Source organism: Marmota monax, unplaced genomic scaffold (assembly GCF_021218885.2).
Source record: "Marmota monax isolate L192 unplaced genomic scaffold, Marmota_monax_Labrador192_F-V1.1 WCK01_AAM20220418_F8-fsc00132, whole genome shotgun sequence".
Classification (NCBI taxonomy): Eukaryota; Metazoa; Chordata; class Mammalia; order Rodentia; family Sciuridae; genus Marmota; species Marmota monax.
In genome coordinates, this window is record NW_026695199.1 from 4,562,721 (window position 1) to 4,585,344 (window position 22,624).

The following is a 22,624-nucleotide window of genomic DNA, read 5'->3' on the forward strand; positions in this document are numbered from 1 at the left end:
CAAAAAAATTATACTGTTAATAAAACTGAATTTTCTCTCCTTCCTCCCTCATAATAACAGTGCAATATGTATATGATTATTTAGTCTTGAAAAATAATTTGAAAAGTAAAAATTAAAATGTATATTTTCAGCCATGAATAAAAAAAAGAATCAGTTGGCTGCACAAGGTGATATTTTAATTTATTTATGTTGACATTTGTGAATACTCACTTAAAACCAAATTACCAAATCTGTACCAAAAACATAAAATATATGTTGACCTTTCTCAATATGTTTACACTTTGCAGTTTCAAAACATATTTATATTACTAAGGTATATAGCCAGAAAATATATCTGTTAATTTATAATTAGAAATATTGTCAATATAGCCAAATGGATCATAATTTTCAGGTTGACCAGCATTTTTTCTTGGTAGGCAAATCTACTGAGAAAAATCAAATTATCAGAATATTTCTTAGTAAGCATGCAGGATCATAGATATTAGTTATGCAATTCCAATGTCCCTAATACATTTTCCTCCACAATGGATATCTACCTGCTAGGTTACCTGGAAACCAAAGATGACCTGACCTCTAATGTCTTCCCCAGTATGTTTGTTAGAGATCACTTCTTAGACTTTGAGACTCCACTTGCTTCTGCCTTGTGTCTGATCAGTTGCCTTTCTGACAGAATTATTCTTACTTCAAATTTGTTTTGTCTTCAAACAGGGTTTCTGCCTATTGTTAATCTGAGAGTTGCCGCTAAGATACCTTTGATATGGGCTTACTCAGTATCTTACTTAATAGCCCTTAGAGGTTATTTGTTTTCTTTAGAAATCAAATGTATTATCTAGGAGTTTAAACTTTAAAGTTTGAAGTATAAGCTTCCAAGGAGATGGGGGCAATCAGTTTTTCTACATTCTCATGTGAAAATTGGGTGCGGACTCTTATACCACTTTACAAGTAGCCTTTCATTATACTCCTTCCATTCTTCTTTTTATTTTTCTGCAATACTAGGCATTGAACCTAGGAGCATTCTACCACTGAACTACATCCCCAACCCCTTCTGTTGCTATTTTATTGTTATTATTTTTTAATTGAGGTAGGGTATCTTTCCAAATTACCCAGGCTGGGCTTGAACTCACAATCCTCCAGTCTCAAATGCCTGTACCACTGTGTCTGGCCCATAGTCTTCCATTTCTCTTTCTTTATTTTTGTTCTTCTGTATATAAACACAATTTTTAATTTTTACTGTTTTTATTAGTGCATTACACATAATATAATATTATATATAATATGTATATTGTATATATTTATATATTATATGTTGTGGAAAATATGTATTATACATAATATTGAGGTTCATTTTGATATAATCACATAAGCATGATATTAATATACTCTACTTTAGTCCCCAGTACTACCTCTTTCCCTTCCCTTCTACCTCCCCCAGTTTCCCTTCTTCTACTCTACTGATTGTCCTTCTATATATTTGTTTATTTATTTATTTATTTATTTATTTATTTTTTAGTTTTCGGCGGACACATCATCTTTATTTGTATGTGGTGCTGAGGATCGAACCCAGGCCACACGCATGCCAGGCAAGCGTGCTACCGCTTGAGCCACATCCCCAGCCCCCCTTCTATTTATTTATAGTTTTTAAATTTTTATAGATATACAAAAAGGTAAAATTCACTGTGGCATATTCATATATATACATGGCATAGTTCAGTCAATTTCAATCCTCAGTTTTTCCCTTTTTCAATCCTTCCTCCTTCCCCCTCTACTCCTTTCCTTTACTCATCTCCCTTATATTTTCATGGGATCTCCCCTTCTTCCACTAATATTGATCTAGCTTCCATATTAAAGATAAAATATTCAGTCCTTGAACTTCTGAGCTGGCTTATTTCACTTAGCATGATGTTTTTCATTTCCATTCATTTACCAACAAATATCATAATTCCATTCTTCTCTATGGTTCAATAAAACTCCATTGTGTGTGTATCACATTTTCTATATACATTTGTCTGTTGATGGGCACCAGATCTGGTTCTATATCTTGGCTATTGTGAATTGCACTTTTGTAAACATTGATGGTCCTGTATCACTATATTATGCTAATTTTAGTTCTTTCAGAAAGTAAGAGTGGGATAGCTGGGGTGGTTCCATTTCTTTCAGGGAATCTCCACTTTCCAGAGTGGTTGTACTAATTTGCAATCCCACAAACAATGTTTAAATACAGCTTTCCCCCCCACATCCTCACTATAATTCATTATAATTTTTATTATTGATGATTATAATTCTAACTGGAGTGAGATGAAATCTCAATGTAGTTTTGATTTGCATTTCCCTAATTGCTAGAGATGGTAAACATTTTTTCATGCATTTGTTGGTGATTTGTATTTCTTCCTTTGAGAAGCTTCTGTTTAGTTCTTTTGCCCATTTATTGATTGAGGTTTTTGATTTGGGGATGTTAATTTTTTTTGCAGTCTTTATATATTCTGGATATTAATCTCCTCTAAACAGGCAAGGATCTTCTACCATTCTGTAGGTTCTCTCTTCACATTCTTGTTTCCTTTGCTATGCAGAGCTTTTATTTGATGCTGTTCCACTTTTGAATTTTGGTTTTATTTGTTGAGCTTTAAGGGTCTTGTTAAGGAAGTCAGCACCTACATCAATATGTTGGAGTGTTCAGCCTATGTTTTCTTCTAGCAATTGCAAAGGTTCTGATCTTTGGTTCACTTTGAATTGAATTTTCTGCAGGGTGAAAGATAGGAATCTAGCCTATTTCTTCTATATTTGAATAGCCAGTTTTCCCAGCACCATTTGTTAAAAAAGTCCATCTTTTCTCTCATGTTTTTCGCACCTTTGTCAAATATCAGATGACTATATTTATGTAGGTTTGTCTCTGAGTCTTCTGTTCTATTTCATTGGTCTTCATGTCTGGAATGCCAATACCATGCTATTTTTGTTAATATAGTTCTGTAGCATAATTTGAGATCGGGTATTGTGATGCTTCCAGTATCACTCTTCTTAATCTTCTTTGGCTATTCTGGATCTTTTATTCCTCAAAATGAATTTTCGGTCTTTTTTTTTTCTAGTTCTGCAAAGAATGTCTTTCGGTATTTTGATGGGGGTTACATTGAACCTACATATTGCTTTTGGTAATATGGCCATATTCATTCTGCTGTCCAAGAACATGGGAAGTCTTTCCATCATCTAAGATTGTCTCCAATATTTTTGTCTCCAATATTTTTCTTCAGTTTTCTATAATTTTCTTTGTGGAAGTCTTTCTCCTCCTTGTTTAGATTTATTCCCAAGTATTTTATTTTATTTTGCTGAGGTTATTATCAATGGGATACTTATTTTGATTTATTACTCAGCAGATTTGTTATTGGAGTACAAGGAAGTGATTGATTTATATATGCTGGTCTTGTAGCCTAATACTTTGCTGAATTTGTTTATTAGCTCTAGAAGTCTTCTGGTGTAGGTGTTTTGGGGGGGTCTTCTAAATATAGTATCATGTCATCAGCAAGCAGAGATAATTTGATTTCTTAATTTTTTTCTTTATATCCCTTTAATTTCCTTCTCTTGCTGATTGCTCTGGCTTGACTTTCAAGAACTATACTGAAAAGAATAGTGAGAGTGGACATCCTTGTCTTGTTCCTGATTTTAGAGGAAATACTTTTGTTTTTCTCCATTCAATATGGTGTTGACAATGGATTTGTCATGTATAGTCTTTACAGTTTTGAGATAAATTCTTTCTATCCCTAGTTTCTACAGCATTTTTAACATGAATGGGTTTTGGACTTTGTCAAATGCTCTCTCTGCATCTATTGAGATGATCAACTCTATGTGGTGAATTACATTTATTGATTTGCATATGTTGAACAAAACTTCCATCCATGGGATGACTTAATCATTAAGCACTAACATCTTTAACTGTTTTTTAAAGTGGTTTGCCAACATTTTATTAAGAACTTTTTTTGTTTGTTTGTTTGTTGTGCTGGGGATTGAATCCAGGACCTTGTGCATGAGAGAAAAGCACTGATCCCAAGGACTTTTGCATATATGTTCATTAAGGAGATTGGTCTCAAATTTTCTTTCCTTGATATGTCTTTGTCTGGTTTTGGTATCAGAATGAATTCAGCAGTGTCCCTTTATATTCCATATAATAATTTGAAGAGAATTGGCATTGGTTCTTTGCTAAAAATCTGGTAGGATTCAGCTGAGAATCTATCCTGTCCTGGGCTTTTCTTTGAAGGAAGGCTTTTAATTGCTGCTTAATTCTCATTTCTTGATATTGGTCTGTTTAGGTTTTCTATATCCTCTTGACTCAATTTAGATAGGTTCATGCGTCTAGAAATTTCTCAATATCTTCTAAATATTGACAGTTTATTGGAGCATAAATTATCAAAATAGTTTCTAATGATCCTATGGATTTTAGAAGTATGTGTGGTTATATCTTCTTTTTCATCTCTAATTTCGTTGATTTGGGTCTTCTCTTTCATTGTTTTGATTCATTTGCTAAGGGTTTATCAATCTTATTTTTTATTAACTTTTAATTTATATATGGCAGAGGAATGCATTATAATTCTTATTACACATATAGAGCACAATTTTTCATATCTCTTGTTGTATACAAAGTATATTCACACCAATTTGTGTCTTCATACATGTACTTTGGATAATAATGTCCATTCCCATTCCACCATCATTTCTAACACCATACCCTCTCCCTTACCCTCCCACCCCTCTGCCCTATCTAGAGTTCATCTATTCCTCCCAAGCTCCCTCCCTACCCCACTATGAATCAGCCTCCTTATATCAGATAAAACATTCGGCATTTGGTTTTGGGGGATTGGCTAACTTCACTTAGCATTAACTTCTCTAACTCCATCCATTTACCTGCAAATGCCATGATTTTATTCTCTTTTATTGCTGAGTAATATTCCATTGAGTATATATGCCACATTTTTTTATCCATTCATCTACTGAAGGGCATATAGGTTGGTTACACAGTTTAGCTATTGTGAATTGTGCTGCTACAAACATTGATGTGGCTGTGTCCCTGTAGTATGCAGTTTTTAAATCCTTTGGGTATAGAACAAGGAGTGGGATTGCTGGGTCAAATGGTGGTTCCATTCCCAGTTTTTAATGGAATCTCCATTCTGCTTTCCATATTGGCTGCACCAATATGCAGTCCCACCAGCAATGTATGAGTGTGCCTTTTCCCCACATCTCGCCAATACTTATTGTTGTTTGTATGCATGATAGCTGCCATTTTGACTGGGGTGAGATGAAATCTTAGAGTGGTTTTGATTTGCATTTCTCTAATTGCTAGTGATGATGAACATTTTTTCATATATTTGTTGATTGGTTGTATATCATCTTCTGAGAAGTGTATGTTCAGGTCCTTGGCCCATTTATTGATTCAGTTATTTGTTTTTTGGGTGCTTAGCTGTTTGAGTTCTTTATATACCCTAGAGATTAGTGTTCTATCTGATGTGTGAGAGGTAAAGATTGGCTCCCAAAACGTAGGCTCTCTATTCACCTCACAGATTGTTTCTTTTGCTGAGAAGAAACTTTTTAGTTTGAGTCCATCCCATTTATTGATTCTTGATTTTAATTCTTGCACCACAGAAGTCTTATTAAGGATGTTGGGGCCTAATCCCACATGATGGAGATTAGGGCCTACTTTTTCCTCTATTAGATGCAGGGTCTCTGGTTTTATTCCTAGGATCTTGATTCATTTTGAGTTGAGTTTTGTGCATGGTGAGGGATAGGGGGTTAATTTCATTTTGTTTCATATGGATTTCCAGTTTTCCTAGCACCATTTGTTGAAGAGGCTATCTTTTCTCCAATGCATATTTTTGGTGCCTTTGTCTAATATAAGATAACTGTAATTTTGTGGGTTAGTCTCTATGTCCTGTATTCTGTACCATTGGTCTACCCCTCTGTTTGGGTGCCAATACTATGCTGTTTTTTTTTTTTTTTTTTTTTTTTTTTTTTTTACTTTTGCTCTGTAGAACAGTTTAAGGTCTGGTATAGTGATGCCACCTGCTAAATATGATTTATTTTAGAGAAAGTTCCATGTACTATTGAGAAGAAAAATTAATTTGGTTTTTGATGAATGAACTATTCTATAAATGTCTATTAAGGCTATTTGATTAATAGTATTTTTTAGTACTGGAGAGCCTTTACTTAGTTTATGTCTGAATTACCTGTTTTTAATGGTGAGAAAGGTGTGTTAATATCACCCAGTGGATTGTATTGTGGTCTATTTGGTTCTTCATATTAAGAAAGGTTTGTTTTATGTTTGTAAGTGCATCAAAGTTTGGGGCATAAATATTTACAATCATTGTATATTGTTGTTGGATGATTCCTTTAACCATTATGCAATTGCATTCTTTGTCTCTAGATTAATTTTGGCTTAAAGTTTACTTTGACATGAGAAAAGCTAACCCTGGTGCTTTGAGTCTCCGTTTTCATGGTATGTTTTTCCATTCTTTCACCTTCAACCTGTGAATATCTTTGCCTGTAAGGTGAGTCGCTTATAAACAACATATATTTGGGTCTTGCCAATCTCTGTCTTTTGATTAGAGAGTTTAGACCATTTACATTCAGTGTCATTATAGAGAGAAGATTTTTCTTTCCTTCCAGTTTAATTTATTTCTAAATGCTTAATTCAGGCTTAATTCTCCTTTATTTGACTAGTCTTCTTCTAATGAGATTCATCCATGTGCTCTGATATTTAGTATTCATTTTTTCTACATGAAATATTTCACTGAGTGTGTTCTATAGTGCAAGCTTAATAGTTATTATTTGTTTTAGTTTCTGTTATTGTAGAAGTTTTAATTTTAACTTCAATTCTGAAGATAGTTTTATTGAGATATAATAATCTTGGTTGGCACCCATTTTCTTTCAGGGCTTGGTGTATATTATTCTAAGCACTCCTGGCTTTTTCTCACCACCTTTGTTAAAGTCTATTAGCTACCTACTCTAACATCTGTAAGTATTTTCCATTGTAGGGGGCCTAACATTAGGGTCTTGTGCCATGACACAATCTAAGGAATGAACATATTCTAAACATTTATGTGCAATTATGTATAAATGCAGATCCATCTACTTTTCTATTGTAAAGGAAAATATATGTTCTTAGTCAGGACTAGAGTGTTTTGTAGTAGCAAACATTTGTTCCTGAACCATCTTAGAAATTATTTGAAGCAAGAGAAAGAATAAAAATGATGAAGAAAAAGAGGTGAGGAGAAAAAGTGGAAGGAAAAGGATAAAACATTAATTCAATGATACTTTGAAATAATTCCTTTCTACTTTTATTTTCTCTACAGACTAAAGTTTTTTTCCTCATCTTTCCAATGAAAATTGCATTATTTTAGAGAATATGCAAAAAATGAGAAAGTTGAAAGAAGTAAGAAGAAAAATTTTAGGTTATTATTTATCACCATTGTCTAATCATGCCTTTACATAGACTTAGTGTATGAGTCTGTCAGGACAACCCCTTTTGGCAAACTATATTCTGCTCACCTTGGCAGCTAAGGGTTAAGTTGCTGCCTTAGACACCAGTATTAGAAGGGAAGAAAACCAGGTAAAATTTTAAAAGGACAGTAAGATTCTAAACAGGTGAACGAGAAGAGTTTCCATCTACTAAAAATGGAATGTGATCCATTTCTCTTTTTTTTTTTTTTTTTTTGATACGGGGGATTGAACCTGGGGCATGTACCACTGTGTTACATCCCCAGCAGTTTTTATTTTTTATTTTGAGACAGGGTCTCAAAATTGGGATCTCTTGCTAAAATGATGACACCTTGAATTTGCCATCCATTCCACCTCAGTCTCCCAAGTCTCCAGGATTATAGGCATGTGTTACATACCCAGCTCCATTTCTTTTCAATTTTCCACAGTGAGAAGCCAGGCAAGTAGTTAATTCTTTTTCAAAAAATAAAACAAGCAACCCAAGTTTTTTTTCCTTTTTAGGGTACTGGGGATCAACCCAGGGATACTCTACCCAGAGCTGTATGCCCCGTCTTCTTTATTTTTTGAGACAAGGTCTTGTTAAATTATAAAGGCTTGCCTCAAACTTATGATCCTCCTGCCTCAGCCTCCCAAGTTCTGATGATTGTAGGAATACACTGTTGTGCCTGAATGCAACACAAGTCCTTTTCATCTGAAAACTCTCTCTTGCTTGTCCTCTTGCAACTTATTTATTGGTGTATATCCTTACTTGGATCTTGAAATAATTTAAGATACATTTTTTATTGCTCCTGGAAAGCGATATGAATTAATAATTTGTGCCTTGACCTTTTTTTTGAAAAAACATTATAGCAATATTCTTAATGGAAAATTTGCCAAATGGTCTTGACACATACACTTATGAAGACATAAGCTTTTGTTATGGACATAACAAAAGCCAAGAGATGAATAGAAGCTCACCTTGGCAAAAGCCCTGGAAAAGGCCTGGCCTTCACAGAAGCCTAGTGTGGCTGACAATAAACTAGAGATTTGGTTGTAGCAATTGTACTATAGGTATATACATGTTGCTATTCCACCTGAAAAGTTATTTTAAAATAGTTTGCTTTAAGGTCTGGGGATATAGCTCAGTGGTAGAGCACTTGTCTGGCGTTTTGGGTTTGATGTGATGTTTTGGGTTTGATTCCCACCACTGCCAAAAAAACAAAAAAGTTTGCTTTATATTATGCAACAGAAACTTGTAGCCAGAGAAGTACATCACGGTAAATTATGCATTAAAATACTGAAATAATAAATCATGCTTTTTCTTAGGTCAGCCTATGATCACATTGCAAAAGGACATATATTACAAGGTAAAAAGGAATGTCTGATTTCTATAAAGCTTGTATATACCCTTCCTGGAAGAGAATACTAAAACATTTGATGAGGGAATCTTTCTATAGCCTTCTTTAACACAAGACTGAAGACAAATAAATGTATATGCTTCAAATAAAACACAATCAGTGGTCAAAGTAAGGAAAAAATAAACTAAGTTTTATTAATATGTGTCTTGTTTGGCTTCCTAGTCTCAAAATTAGTTCTGGTTTCCTCTTAGACTCTTTATTTCAATATGTGTTTATATTTTTATTGTTGAAAAATTTTATGTGTAAACTATGTTGAAAGGTATCACAGAATATGGAAAGACAAAATGCAAACAGATGTCTTTCTTCGTGTACTAGCTCTTTAAAAGTTTAAGTTTCTATAAATTTTGAAAACCAGTGAGACCGACTTTTCTATATTAACACCCTCATCTAGGAAAAAAAAAAGTGTTAGCTTAAACCAGTAAGCACTACAAATCAGGTATGATTCTCCATGTAAGTAATACTCAGTTTTCAACAGAGACAATGAAACGTGCTCAATCCTGACTACACCTGGCAGAGTTTAGAAATCAGATGTTAAGAATCTTGGGAAAATAGAACAAAAAACCAGAACTGAAAAATTGATTTCTATTTTTAAAAGTTGGTATTTTGCCAAGTTTTTTTTTTGTGTGTCCTGATGCTGTTTCAATAACTTTAAATGTCTGCCTAAGGGGGATATTACTCCTATTTCTGTAAATGTCATTTAGGAACAAATGTTTGGAAAATAAGTCCCTAAACATTGGAGCTCACAGCCAGTCTTTCTTTTCCATGTTGTGTTAACATCCTCATCCTGGAAATCATATATATGTTCTTGGTTTTTGTTTAATAATAGAAGATTGAAAGAAAATCCTTAAGGAACACTTTAACAATTTTTCAGTTCTAGAATTATTATTCTCCAACTATCCCCAACCTATTTTTTCCCCTATATGTCAAGACCAAATGCTTTCCACCTTGAGAAAAGCATTTTTTTACATATTTCTGATTCTAGGAAGAAGTTTCTAGTTACTCAAATGTGAAGGTAAAAAACTAGGTTACCAGACCTCTAGCAATTCAAAAGTAGATAGGAGGGGTGAGAAGCAAGAGAGCATCTATCCTCTGGATGCACATTAAAGGAGACCAGGTGGAGCATGAAGAGCTTCACCATGAAAACGAAGCCCATTAGTATGTGTTTGTCAGCATAAGAGCTTCTGCATACAAGATCTATGATGACACAGGTGTTGGTAGTAGAAATTAAACCATGTTAAAAAGTTTATTTCACTCTCACAAAAATGTTGGCTTAGATTTTTGTTTTGTGAGTTTTCATTTTAAAATTGTTAACTATTTTATCATCAATTATTTTAGCCTCTGAGGAATCATTAAGATTTCTACATTAGTTTAATGGTTCCTTTCTACTGGACAGAATTTTTTCCCTTAAAATAGTGATTACTGGTGTAATTATTATGTAATTATCATTTTTAAATTTCTAATACTACAATACCCCTGTTGTTATGCCTTTCTTCTTTTTAAATATTTCTCACCTGCTATCATATTTGATTTTCCAGATAAGTAGTTTAATAATTTCATCAGGTTCTTCCACTAGGCCAACTCAATACTGCATGTCTGGAATCCCCAAGACTTGGAGGCTGAGGCAGAAGGATCTCAAGTTTAAGGCCAGCTTCATCAATTTAGCAAGGCTCTGAGCAACTTAAGGAGTCCCTGTTTCAAAATAAAAAAAAAAAAATAGAAAAGAGCTGAGCCTGTAGTTTAGTGATAGAGCATTTGCCTAGTATGTGCAAGTTCTGGATTGAATCACTGGTACTGAAAAAAAAGAAAAAAAAATTCCCTTAGAGGGAAAAAAATCATCTCATTCAATTCTTTCACCAAAATGTATGCCAGATTGTCTTAAATGTCAATATACAAATAAGCACCAGAAACAATTGGAAGAATCCATGATTAAATATATCTCTTATCTCTAGGAAGAGGAGGTATTTCTAAGCATATAAAGCAAAGAAAAAAAACACAAATCTGGATTGAGAGATATGACTATCTTTGACCTTCTCATTTTCACCTCTGTTAATTTTACTAGATGGTAATCATGGACAAGACACTTATCTTCTCTGTTCCTCTGTGTATTCATCTGTGCAGCTGAAAAAAAAACTCAATCATCCTTGGTTTATAAAACATCAATTGATTACAAAATTAAGCAGGCATTTAAAAGCATACTGAAGAAGTATAGGAATGAAAAACAGTCCTGTAATCTGCACTGTACTCATAAAAACCCTGAGAAGGGTGTTGTTTGTTTGTTGGTGCTGAGGAGCAAATCCACAGCATCATGCATGCTAAGCAACCACTGAACCCTCAGTCCTTACAAACCTGGTTTATAATCCAGTCTTTGGCACTGTAGGAACACTGTGACTTAAGTATGCTGATAGCAGCTTAAAGGTTGTTTTCAGAGGTAGGAATATTAGAGGCTATAGTACCAAAATTATAATTAATCATTTTCCAAAAGGGTAATTGTCCTCATTGTGATCCAATCCAAAGACCATGATTCATATTCCAGCTCAATCAGTTCCTCACATATGTCTAATTTTTCAGATTATCAGTATCAACTGAAATTTTTGTAGTGGACATTTACAATTTTTAGGTTAAGCCTAAATCAAGTTTATTTTTCCTCCAAACAAAATATGATTATCCTGAAAAGAAATGTTTTTTAATCTATTTGAATTTTTTCCAAATTTTAACAGATAATATAAGAAGACAAAAGTCATCATTATTTTATTTTTAAAAAGACCTTAGCTATGAAACTGTTCATTTTTATAGCCTTGATGCTGAGTAGCACATTAAAGATGGAATTTAGGAAAGCACAATAAAAAGGCTTAAGTACACTATAAAAATAATGAATCAACAAATACAAAAATGTTATGGCAACAGTAAAGAAGGATGTTCTGTGCCCAGCTGGAAGGCAAATTCACCATGGCAGCACTGTAAGTGGGCTGCATACACCCAATTCTCCACCTAGTTAGCAAGACAGATAGCTAAAATGTTTGGAACTGAGAAAGCATGTGCTGATTAATCATAGGATCAAGTAGTATTCAATGAGCTGTTCTCAGTGTTAATTCAAATTGGAAATTGAGGGAAGGGCCCAGAAATTGCACACCCTATATAACCAAAATTTCCAAAAGAAAAAAAAAACTCTTCATTTCCTGGGCCAAATAGTCTATTTGTTACCAAAATCAACATTTTTCAAGAAAATTTGAAACTTATAAAATCAACATTTCTATAGTCTTCCTCATTTCTCATATTCTATAATGCTGTGTTGTTTCAAAATAAACAAGTTTACATACATACAGGAAATTCACATTTTCTAATTTCATTCTGGAAAATATTTGACCAAAGTGAAATTAATAGAGGAAAAGTTTCTTGATGTCTAGTAATCAAATAAGGACATAAGAAAGCTGTTATCAGATTTCAATTTTACTTGAAGTTGTTAAAACGAAAATACCTTAATGTTTCTCCATACTACTATATGAAGGTCTTATGAGGGAAAACCCCCAAAGCAAACAGCAAACAGATAATAACCCTCACAGATGCTTTTGAATTAGTTTTGAAGTGCAGACTTGACACACAGCATTACTGTTGGAATCTTTGAGCCTAGCCCCTTGATCGCATTATAACAATATTCAAACATTTCTAACTATGTGTACATTAGTACCTGTAGTCACCTGTATAATCTTCTAGGAGTTTGCCTACTATACTCAACACTCACAGAAGCAGTTGTGAAACTGTTGAATTTGATGTCCATATTTAATTTTAAAAAGCCCAAAGATAGATAGTGATTATAATATAAGGGTGGGTGGATGCATATAATTTGGGATTTTTAGCTCAGAGATCCCAATCTAGAAACTCTCTGACAAAGAAACTGCTAAGACAAATGCTTTCACAGGCACTCAAATGCACAGTGAAGAGAGAACATAGTCACTTCAAAGGAAGCAAAGCAATTAGCATATCCATCAACTTAAACATTTATCATTTCTTTGTGGTGAGAACATTCCAAATCCTCTCTTGTGACTATTTTGAAATATTTGGTACATTATTATTAACTATAGTCATCCTGCTCCTTAATAGATCACCAGAACTTCTTCCTTCTAAATAATATTACACAATACATACATGATTTGGAATATCACATTTCACCCTATACTCATGTGTCAATCAAAACAAAATAAAATAAAAAGTTAAAAAAGCATTAGCCACTAGCATAGGTGATGCTTTGGTTGCAAAAGCCCTGGGGCAAATGCTGAAAACTTGTGTTCTTTGGCTTTCCTCCCTAAATGCTAGCAGACTCGTTAAAGATAATGTCTGAAAAGTTGAATGGCCATGAAAATGAAATTGAGAAACTAGAAGTTTCTCATTCTCAGAAAACAAAGAATCTCATTTATACAGGGAAGAAGCAATCATTTTTTAGTTAATTGGTAAATCCTAAATCCTTCCATTTATTTTGACCTATGAAAGCATGCTGATGTGTGTGTGTGTGTGTGTGTGTGTGTGTGTGTGTGTGTGAATAGTGGCCTTGAACTTGCAATCCCCCTGATAAGAATTACATTCATGAGGTGTTATCTATAAGAAGGGAGGGAAGGAGAGAGGGAGAGAATTGTCTTTGTAGACCAAATTGTGGCCATTAAGGCAGGTATAATAGAGCTGTTTTTAAGACTCTCACAGGCACAAAAACTCAGTTGTGATGAAGTCCTTTGGATGAAGAGTTCACACTAAAGAAATCATCCAAACCATATCTTTTAAAGGCTGACAGACTTTTTGAAGTCCCTCAAATGTGACTTAATACCCATGTGTCTCCCTCAGTCTGTAAAGTCGAACTCTTCTGAGTCCATCTCTGTGCTCACGGACTAAATTAGCCACTTCCTTCTTTTTGCCTATCTGATAGAATCTTCTATTATAAAGACAGATAGTCAGGTGCAGTGGTGCACACCTGTGTTCTCAGCAATTGGGGAGGCTGAGGCAGGCAGATTGCAACTCTGAAGCCAACTTGGGAAACTTAGCAAGACCTTGTCTCCAAATAAAAAAAATAAAAAGGGCTAGAGATGTAGCTCAATGGTAGAGTGCCCCTGGGTTCAATCCCAAGTACCTCTAAATAAATAATCATAGTTAATGCATATAGTGCTAACTTTGTGCTAGACATAGTTTCTTTAGATAAATTAATTCATTTAAACTTCAAAAAACCCCATGAGGAATTCATTTCTATCTCTATTGGGGTACACAAATACTAAACAACTTTTTAAAGGTAACACACTTAGTATATCAGATAAATGATATTAGAAGCAAGCAATCTGGATTTGGGTCCCTGTTTATGACCACGTTGATTGTAACAGAACCTTTACATGTCTAAGTCCTCTTTCACTGTGTGTTCAGTACTGGGAACTTGAACCTAGGGATGTTTTACCACTGAGCTACATCCCCAGCCATTTTTGTTTTTTATTTTGAGACAGGGTCTTCCTAATTTTTTGAGGTTGGCCTTAGACTTGAGTTCCTCCTGCCTCAAACTCTGCAGTCACTGGGATTACAGGCATGTGCCACCAACCCTGGCTTGCTGAATCCTCTTTATGTACTGACTGTTTACTCCTTGAGAGTAGAGGTTATAACTTGCTTATCTATATATCTTGAGTAGAGTTAGGAGGTCCATAGTTTTTGCTGAAGTAAATTACAAGTTCTTCAATAGCTAGGATCTTTATTCTTTGAACATGCACTGCATACAGTGTACTTTGAGTGCTTTGCACACTGAGCATAATCTGTAAATATACATGAAGGAATGGCTGTGACCCTTATGAATTGGATAAATCTTATCAAAGGGAAGGGTAGTCAATTCTGAAAAATGTAAATGGATTTTTTAAGTAGGAAATGTAAAAGTTAAAAAATCATCAAATCTGACTCCCCTTAAAAATTTTTATTCTTATTTCTCCTTTACAAGTTCCCCAGTGATTCACTTCTCTTAAACCAATTTTCTATCATCTTACGCACTAACCGAATAAATTTTTCTTTGGGAGTCATTATATCACTCAGAATTTAGATGAGCAATTTTGATGTTTTCCCCCTCCTCTTCAAAAGAGGTTCTGCTCAGGTAATACCAGGTAACACATAATTTTCATCTGTAGGACTTCCCAAAACTTCTCCTCAAACTTTTTCATGTCACTCCTATGGTTTCCTCTCTCCTTCCTAAAACCCCCTAGGTGAGAATCCTGCACTCCCATTCCCAGGGTTGGGAATCACTGCCTAAAACCACTTCCTCCTTGTTTACTATGAGATTTTGTTCTTTTTTTTGAAGAACTATTCATTTCCATTTTCAATCTGTTTCTTCACTAGTGATCCTATTTATGCATGGAATATGCTCTGCATTCCAATAATTCATTTTTATATCTCCTTTATTTTCCAATATTACAAAAAATAAAATTCAGACTGTACCAGTTTTTTATTTTTCATGGTACTGGGGATTGAACCCAAGGGCACTGTAAAATTGAGCTGCATCCCCAAACCCATGATTTTGTTGTTTTTTTTTAATTTGGAGACAGGATCATGCTAAATTGCCCAGGCTGGTTTTTTTTTTTAATTTTTTTTTATTATTAGTTGTTCAAAACATTACAAAGCTCTTGACATATCATATTTCATACATTTGATTCAAGCGGATTGTGAACTCCCATTTTTACCCCGTATACAGATTGCAGAATCACATCGGTTACACATCCACGTTTTTACGTATTGCCATACTAGTGTATGTTGTATTCTGCTGCCCTTCCTATCCTCTACTATCCCCCCTCCCCTCCCCTCCCCTCCCATCTTCTCTCTCTACCCCATCTACTGTAATTCATTTCTCTCTCATGTTGTTTTTTCCCCTTTCCCCTCACTTCCTCTTATATGTAATTTTGTATAACAATGAGGGTCTCCTTCCATTTCCATGCAATTTCCCTTCTCTCTCCCTTTCCCTCCCCCACCCCAGGCTGTTTTTGAACTTGTGATCCTTCTGCTTTGGTCTCCCGAGCCACTAGGATTACACAGTGTTACACCATGCCTGGTACAATTATTATTTCTTAATCACACATACAGATATATTAAATTTGGTCACATAATTGATTCTGTATAATATGTTTTAATATGGAAATTATTGTATTTGTCATGGTAAAACTTGCTAGCTGCTATGAACAATTATTCCCAAACTTCAGTGACTTAAAACAAAGTCACAGACCAAAGTTGTTCTAGCAGCTGTGTTCTGAAGCTTCCAAATGTTGACTTGGTGAATTTCTACTGTCTTGAAATCCTTTGATTGTAGCCTTAGGACAGTAGAGAGAGTCCAGTTCTTCAAATGACAAAAAATTATTTATGCTGACATTTTATTTCTCCGTCATATAGCTGCAATCTGTTTGATCTAATTGAGAAGCTTTGAACTACAGCATTCCTATATGCTCAACAAGTGGAAATAAGTGGTACATGTATACAATGGAATATTACTCAGCCATAAAGAAGAATGAAATTATGGCATTTACCAGTAAATGGATGGAATTGGAGGATATCTTGCAAAGTAAAATAAGCCAATCCCAAAAAAACAAAGGCCAAATATTCTCTCCGATATGCAGATGCTGATTCACGATAGGCAGGAGATGGGGTGGAAATTTACTGGATTGGACAGGGAGTGATGTGGGGAAGAGAGAGGCTTGGAATGGGAAAGGCAGTAGAATGAATCAGATGTGACTTTCCTATGTTCATGTATGAATACACCAGCAGTGTAATTCCACATCATGTACAACCACAAGAATGGGAAGTTGTACTCCACGTATGCACAATATGTCAAAATACATTCTACTGCATAATTAAAAAGAACAAATAAAAAAACAAATTTGCCTTGGTAAGAAAAAAAATCAACTATGTAGAAGGCAAGGTTAAATAATTTTCTCCTCTATCAATGGAACATAGACTTCTGCTAATTTCTTGGTGCTAAATTTCTACATTAGTAGGAGTAGTTTTACTTCCCCTGTGATGTTTGCCACTTTAGTGAGATCACAAAAGAAAAAAGAGAATAAATATCACTAGAGAGGGTATTTTATAGAATTAACTAATTAAATATTAACTCCACTTGTGGGGGTTTGGGACACAAACAAGTGCAAGATTAACTAATAATAGTGGGATTACAATTAAACTTAACTGTTATGAAAAATTTTATAATTCATGATCAATGTTTATTGTGAGTTGTATAAACATTGCTTCTTGAATCAGTATACTAAATAGATTTGATTAGTGAAAAAAAAGAGAACTAGAAATAAGATTGGGGAGCATCTAGGTAGTCTCTGCCACAGTCGTCTTTTTTGGCCACTCATTATCCCTTTTATTCATACTCCCACTCATGGGCCACATTTACCCCTATCACTAACACCAAACCCCAATCACTGACTACATTAGCTCCAAATCCAGTCTCTCCAATTGTTATATGGTCCTTTCCATTTGATTAAGATGTGATGCCTCAGGTTCTGCAGACCCAAGAAATAAAAAGACAAGTAAGTGAATTGTTCCCAAACACATATCTCATTATAATGATGGACCTGGGATAAGATAATCACAATCAATACTTTCATTGGAAAACTGTTTGGGGACAACTTTGAAATCCTGCTGGGATGGCCTTGGGAACAGAAGAAATTTCTTGATTACATCCTGATTGTGTTTTTTGAGTTGAACTCTTTTGTTCAATATTCTAACCTGGAAGGTTCCCACTCACCCGTTATTCTCTTTGTCCACATCTGGTGTGGACACTGGGGAACATGCCCCTTTTAATGGCTCTATATATCTAAAAGCCTGCTGCCAGCTTGAAGATTGGGCACATGCAGGTTGTTTTAAATCTTAATATTCTTAGTGTTTTGTTGCAGCTTCATAGTTCTCTTTTCCAAAATAATTTCTTCAAAAATGTGGCAATTTTCAATCTATAGTCATGCACTGCATAAGGACATTTTAATCAGTGACAGACTGCATATGATGGTTGTCCTAAAAGATTTTAATGGAACTGGCAGAAATCCTACCACCTAGTGGCATTGTAACTATTATAACATCATAGTACAATGCATTACTTACATGTCTGTGTTGTTGCTGGTGTAAAAAAACCTCCTACATTGTGGTTGTATAAAAGTACAACATATACAGTTATACACAATATGTAATATTTGATAATTAAAATAAACAACTATAGTTTCTAGTTTACATATTTACTATATTATACTTTAGTGTACTCCTTCAGCTTACATAAAAAATTTACTATGAGACAGCATGCTGTGATACCCTGGCAGCAACCTCAGCTTGTGTCTCTTGCTAATAAAATAATGAACCATCCATGTTGAGTGATTGACCTTATACCATCTAAGTTTGTGTACACACCCTCTGTGATGTTCACACAAAGATGAAATTTCCAAATGATGCATTTCTCAGAACATATTCCTGTTGTTAATCAATGTGCAGTTCTATTTATTTCCAATCAGATTCATGTGCCTGTAACTCCACATATAGTTTTTTTCCCCCACTTGAAATGATTCCAATGAGATTTGTGTTGCTTCTTCACTCCATGGTTCCTCTTTATGTTGTTGTTGTTGTTAAGGGGATTGAACCCAGGGGTGCTTAACAACGAGCCACATCCCCAGCCCTTTTTTATATTTTAAAAAGAGAAAGGGTCTCACTAAGTTGTTTAGGGTCTTGCTAAGTTTCTGAGGCAGGCTTTGAACTTGTGATCCTCCTACCTCAGCCTCTCGAGCTGCTGTAATTATAGGCATGCGCCACCATGCCTGGATCATGGTTCCTTTTTTTACTTAATGGTTGTTATCTTGGGTCTTTCAGTAAAAAATGATATATAGAGAACATACCATAAACTGATCTTTTCTGTGAGTACCTTTATTTAATCATTAAGTTGTAGTGGGCTTTTAAAAAATATATTAAATTAAATTGTTATCAATACATAATATAGTTTTTTGGACTTTTTTCTTATTGAAGATTGCACCTGGTCACCCTAACACTAAGCTCCATCCCCAGAATTTTTGTTTATTTTTCATTTTGAGACAGGGTCTCACTAAGTTGCCCAGGCTGGCCTCCAATATGTGATCCTCCTGTCTCAGCCTCTTAAGTCCTTGGAAATCCAGGAGTGCACCACAGTGCCCAGCTTGATACATAATATTTGTACGTATTTATAAGATATAATAAGATGTTTTGATTCATGCACATTGGGTGATATGAACTCAGGTAATTAGCATATTCATCACCTTAAACTTTTATAATTTCTTTATGAAAAATACATTCAAAAATCCTCTTTTAAAAACATTCTGGGCTATATAATACAAGATTGTTAATTATATTCACCCTGCTGTGCCATAGAATACAAGAACCTATTTCCCCTAACTGTAACCTTTTTTTTTTTTTTTTTTTTTGGTACTAGGGACTGAACTCAGGGGTGCTTTACTGCTAAGCCACATCCCCAGCCCTTTTTAAATATTTTATTTAGAGACAGGGTCTTGCTGAATTGCTTAGGACCTCACTAAATTGCTCTGAACTCACCATCCTCCTGCCTCAGCCTCCTGAGCCACTGGGATTACAGGCGTGTACCACCTGCCCCATATCTATACCTTTTGATCAACTTTTCCCCATCCTTCCCCAGTCTCTAGCAATCACTCTTCTACTGTAAACTTCAATGAGATCAACTTTTTTAGATTTCTCATAAATAAGATCATGCAGTATGTGCCTTTCTGTGCCTGATTTATTTCACTTAACACAATGCCCTCCAGGTCCATCATGTTGTCACTAAGACAGGATTTCATACTCTTCTATGAATGAATAGTTTTCTATTGAAAAACACTATGGAGGTTCCTGCCTCTACAAAGCTGTCTATGAAAACATTTTATAAATTATAAAGATCTCAAAATTGAGATTATTGCTATGATTGTAATAATGCAATATCAAGAAAATAAGATTAAGTTCTTCAGATATGCTGTTTGTATTCAGATTCTACTTTGTATTTTTAATTTATAGACTAAGAACACAAAATTAAATTAATTGCTTTCCATTTCATTTCACACTATCAGCACCCTTGCAATAGATGCTGCTTTCTTTATCCTTCCTTCCAACCTACTGGAGATTGAACCCAGGGGTGCTCTACCACTGAGCTCTAGCTCTAGCTCAGCCCTTCATATTTTTTACTCTGAGTCAGGGTCTCAGTAAGTTTCTCAGGCTGACCTTGAACTTTTGGTCTTTTTGCTTCAGTCTCCCAAGTCTCTGGGATTCAAAGTATGTGCCACTTAGCCCAGCTCCAACATTTGTGTATTCATGTCTTTGCAGTCTATCATTTCTATGTTTATTTAGACCACATATACAAAAATGTATAGTCTTGATGTGCTACCTAGGGAGGGGTCTATATGGTATTGTTGTTGTTGTTGTTTTTCCCCTTTGATACTAGGGATTGAACTCAGGGGCACTCAACCACTGAGCCACATCCCCAGCCCTATTTTTTTGTATTTTATTTAGAGACAGGGTCTTGTTAAGTTGCTTAGGGTCTCACTAAGTTGCTGAGGCTGGCTTTGAACTCACAATCCTCCTACGTAAGTCTCACAAGCCACTGGGCTTACAGGCCTACACCACTGCTCCAGCTGTTGTTGTTCTTGATTCCTATCATAAATTAAAGGCAAAGTGTCACAATGTCCAGAGCCCTTGATGTCCTGCAAATGAAGGAAGAGGATGTCCTCAAATTTCTGCACCAGGAACCCACTTAAGTGGCAGCAACCCTGATTTGCAGATGGAACAATGTATCTACAAAAGGGAAGGAGATGGCATCTACATCATAGATCTAAAGAGGACCTGGGAGAAGCTTCTGGTGCCAGTGTTGCCAGTGAAAATTCTGCTGATATCAGTGTCATGTCCTCCAGAAACACTGACCAACAGGCTGTGATGAAGTTTGCTGCTGCCACAGAGGCACTCCTATCTCTGGACGCTTCAGTCTTGAAACCTTCACTAAGCAGATCCAGGCAGCCTCCTGGGAGCCATGTCTTCTGACCACCAGCCTCTCACAGAAGTGGCTTTTGTAAACCTGCCTACGACTGCTCTGGGTAACACAGATTCTCCTTTGTGCTATGAGGACATTGCCATTCCATGCAACAACAAAATAATTCACTCTGTGGGTCTGATGTGGTGGATGCTGGCCTAAGAAGTTCTGTGCATGCCTGGCATCATTTCCCGCAAATACCCGTGGTTGACTATGCCTGATCTCTACTTTCACAGAGATCCTGAAAGATCGAACAGGAAAAGCAGGCAGCCACTAAAAAAGCTGTGACCAAGGAGGGATTTCTGGGTATATGAAATGTTCTAGCTCCAGTGTTCACTGATACTCAATCTGAAGTCAGAGACAGCTCTAAAGGCATTCAAGGTGCCCTCTGTGCCTAACCAGCAGTTCCCTACTGAAACCTGGAGTAACTAGTCAAGCACTGAAGATTGGTCTGCAGCTCCCATTGCTCAAGCCACTGAGCCAGTAGGAACAACCACAGAATGGTCTTGGGCTGTTTTTCTGGAAACACTTAAGCAAAATGGCAATAAAGTTACAGAAATAAGCACCAGTTTCTGAAAAAAAAAAAAAAACTGTAGAGTTGTGGGCCAGGGTTATAGCTTAGTGATAGAGTGCTTACCTGGCTCTTGTGAGGTACTGGGTTTGATCCTCAGCACAACATAAAAATAAATAAGTAAAAATAAAGGTATTGTGTCCATCTACAACTGAAAATATTTTTTTAAAAGTAAAGTTGTATTCTATGTGTGTACATTTTATCACACTGATAGGTATTCTTTTATACATCTCATATCATTATCATGATATTTTAAGAGTCATCCAGATATACATTAATCTGGAAAATTATTTCTGCATATAACTTTTGTGTCTATCTCCCATTTTATTCCCCTCCTCTTCTGATGAACATGTAGCCTTTCAGACACTGCTGTGAAAATACTCTTACAAAAATGCACAAGAAATCAAATTGCTACATCATATACAAAGTATAGGTATAGTTAATTTATCAAGTTTTCCAGGTTGTTCCCTAGAATTGTTGCACTAGCTTATTTTCCCTTAAGTTATACAGGTTTCTTATGTCTTAACTTCCTTACTCCTACTTAATATGATTAAGCTTTCTAATTGTTGTTTTAATTTTCATTAATACTCTAATAGCAAAAGTGTGTAACTCTTCATTTGCATAGCAGCTGTTTGTGTGTTCCTGTTTTTAATTTCAGCAATAGAATAAAAACTTCATGGCACCTTCTTTCCTTTTCCTGATCAGTTTTATCAGAAATTTAATCAATCTTTTAAAAGAAAAATCATAGAACCTAATTATAATAATGTATTATTTTACATAGAGTTTATTTATATCACATTTTAACAAAATAGTTGTGAGGTTTTATAATATGTCCTATAAAATCAATTTTTTAAAATACTGGGTCCAACATCTAAGAGTAAGAATATTTTTTAGTGGCTTGCTTCAATTAGCTTGTCTTGCCACTAGATGGAGAATGATGACAATTTGTGGGTTTGTGGCTAACCTAGTCTTTCAAAACACCTGTTCAAGTACAATATATATGTTAAGGATTTTTGTCTTAATCTGGTAAAAGGTATTCTAGTTTCAAAAGTGATTTTAGAACAAGTTCCTTTTTTTCTAAATCACTAAATAGTAGTGAAACAAGGCTTTTCTTATGTATCTCTTCTAAATCTCCCTATACTTTTTTGG

The 22,624-nt window shown here is 35.0% G+C and overlaps 1 pseudogene; it reads left to right on the forward strand.

The window, feature by feature from the left end:
- The first annotated feature begins 20,560 nt into the window (after positions 1–20,560).
- On the forward strand, positions 20,561–21,480 carry LOC124082251 (small ribosomal subunit protein uS2-like; annotated as a pseudogene).
- Positions 21,481–22,624: the final 1,144 nt, after the last annotated feature.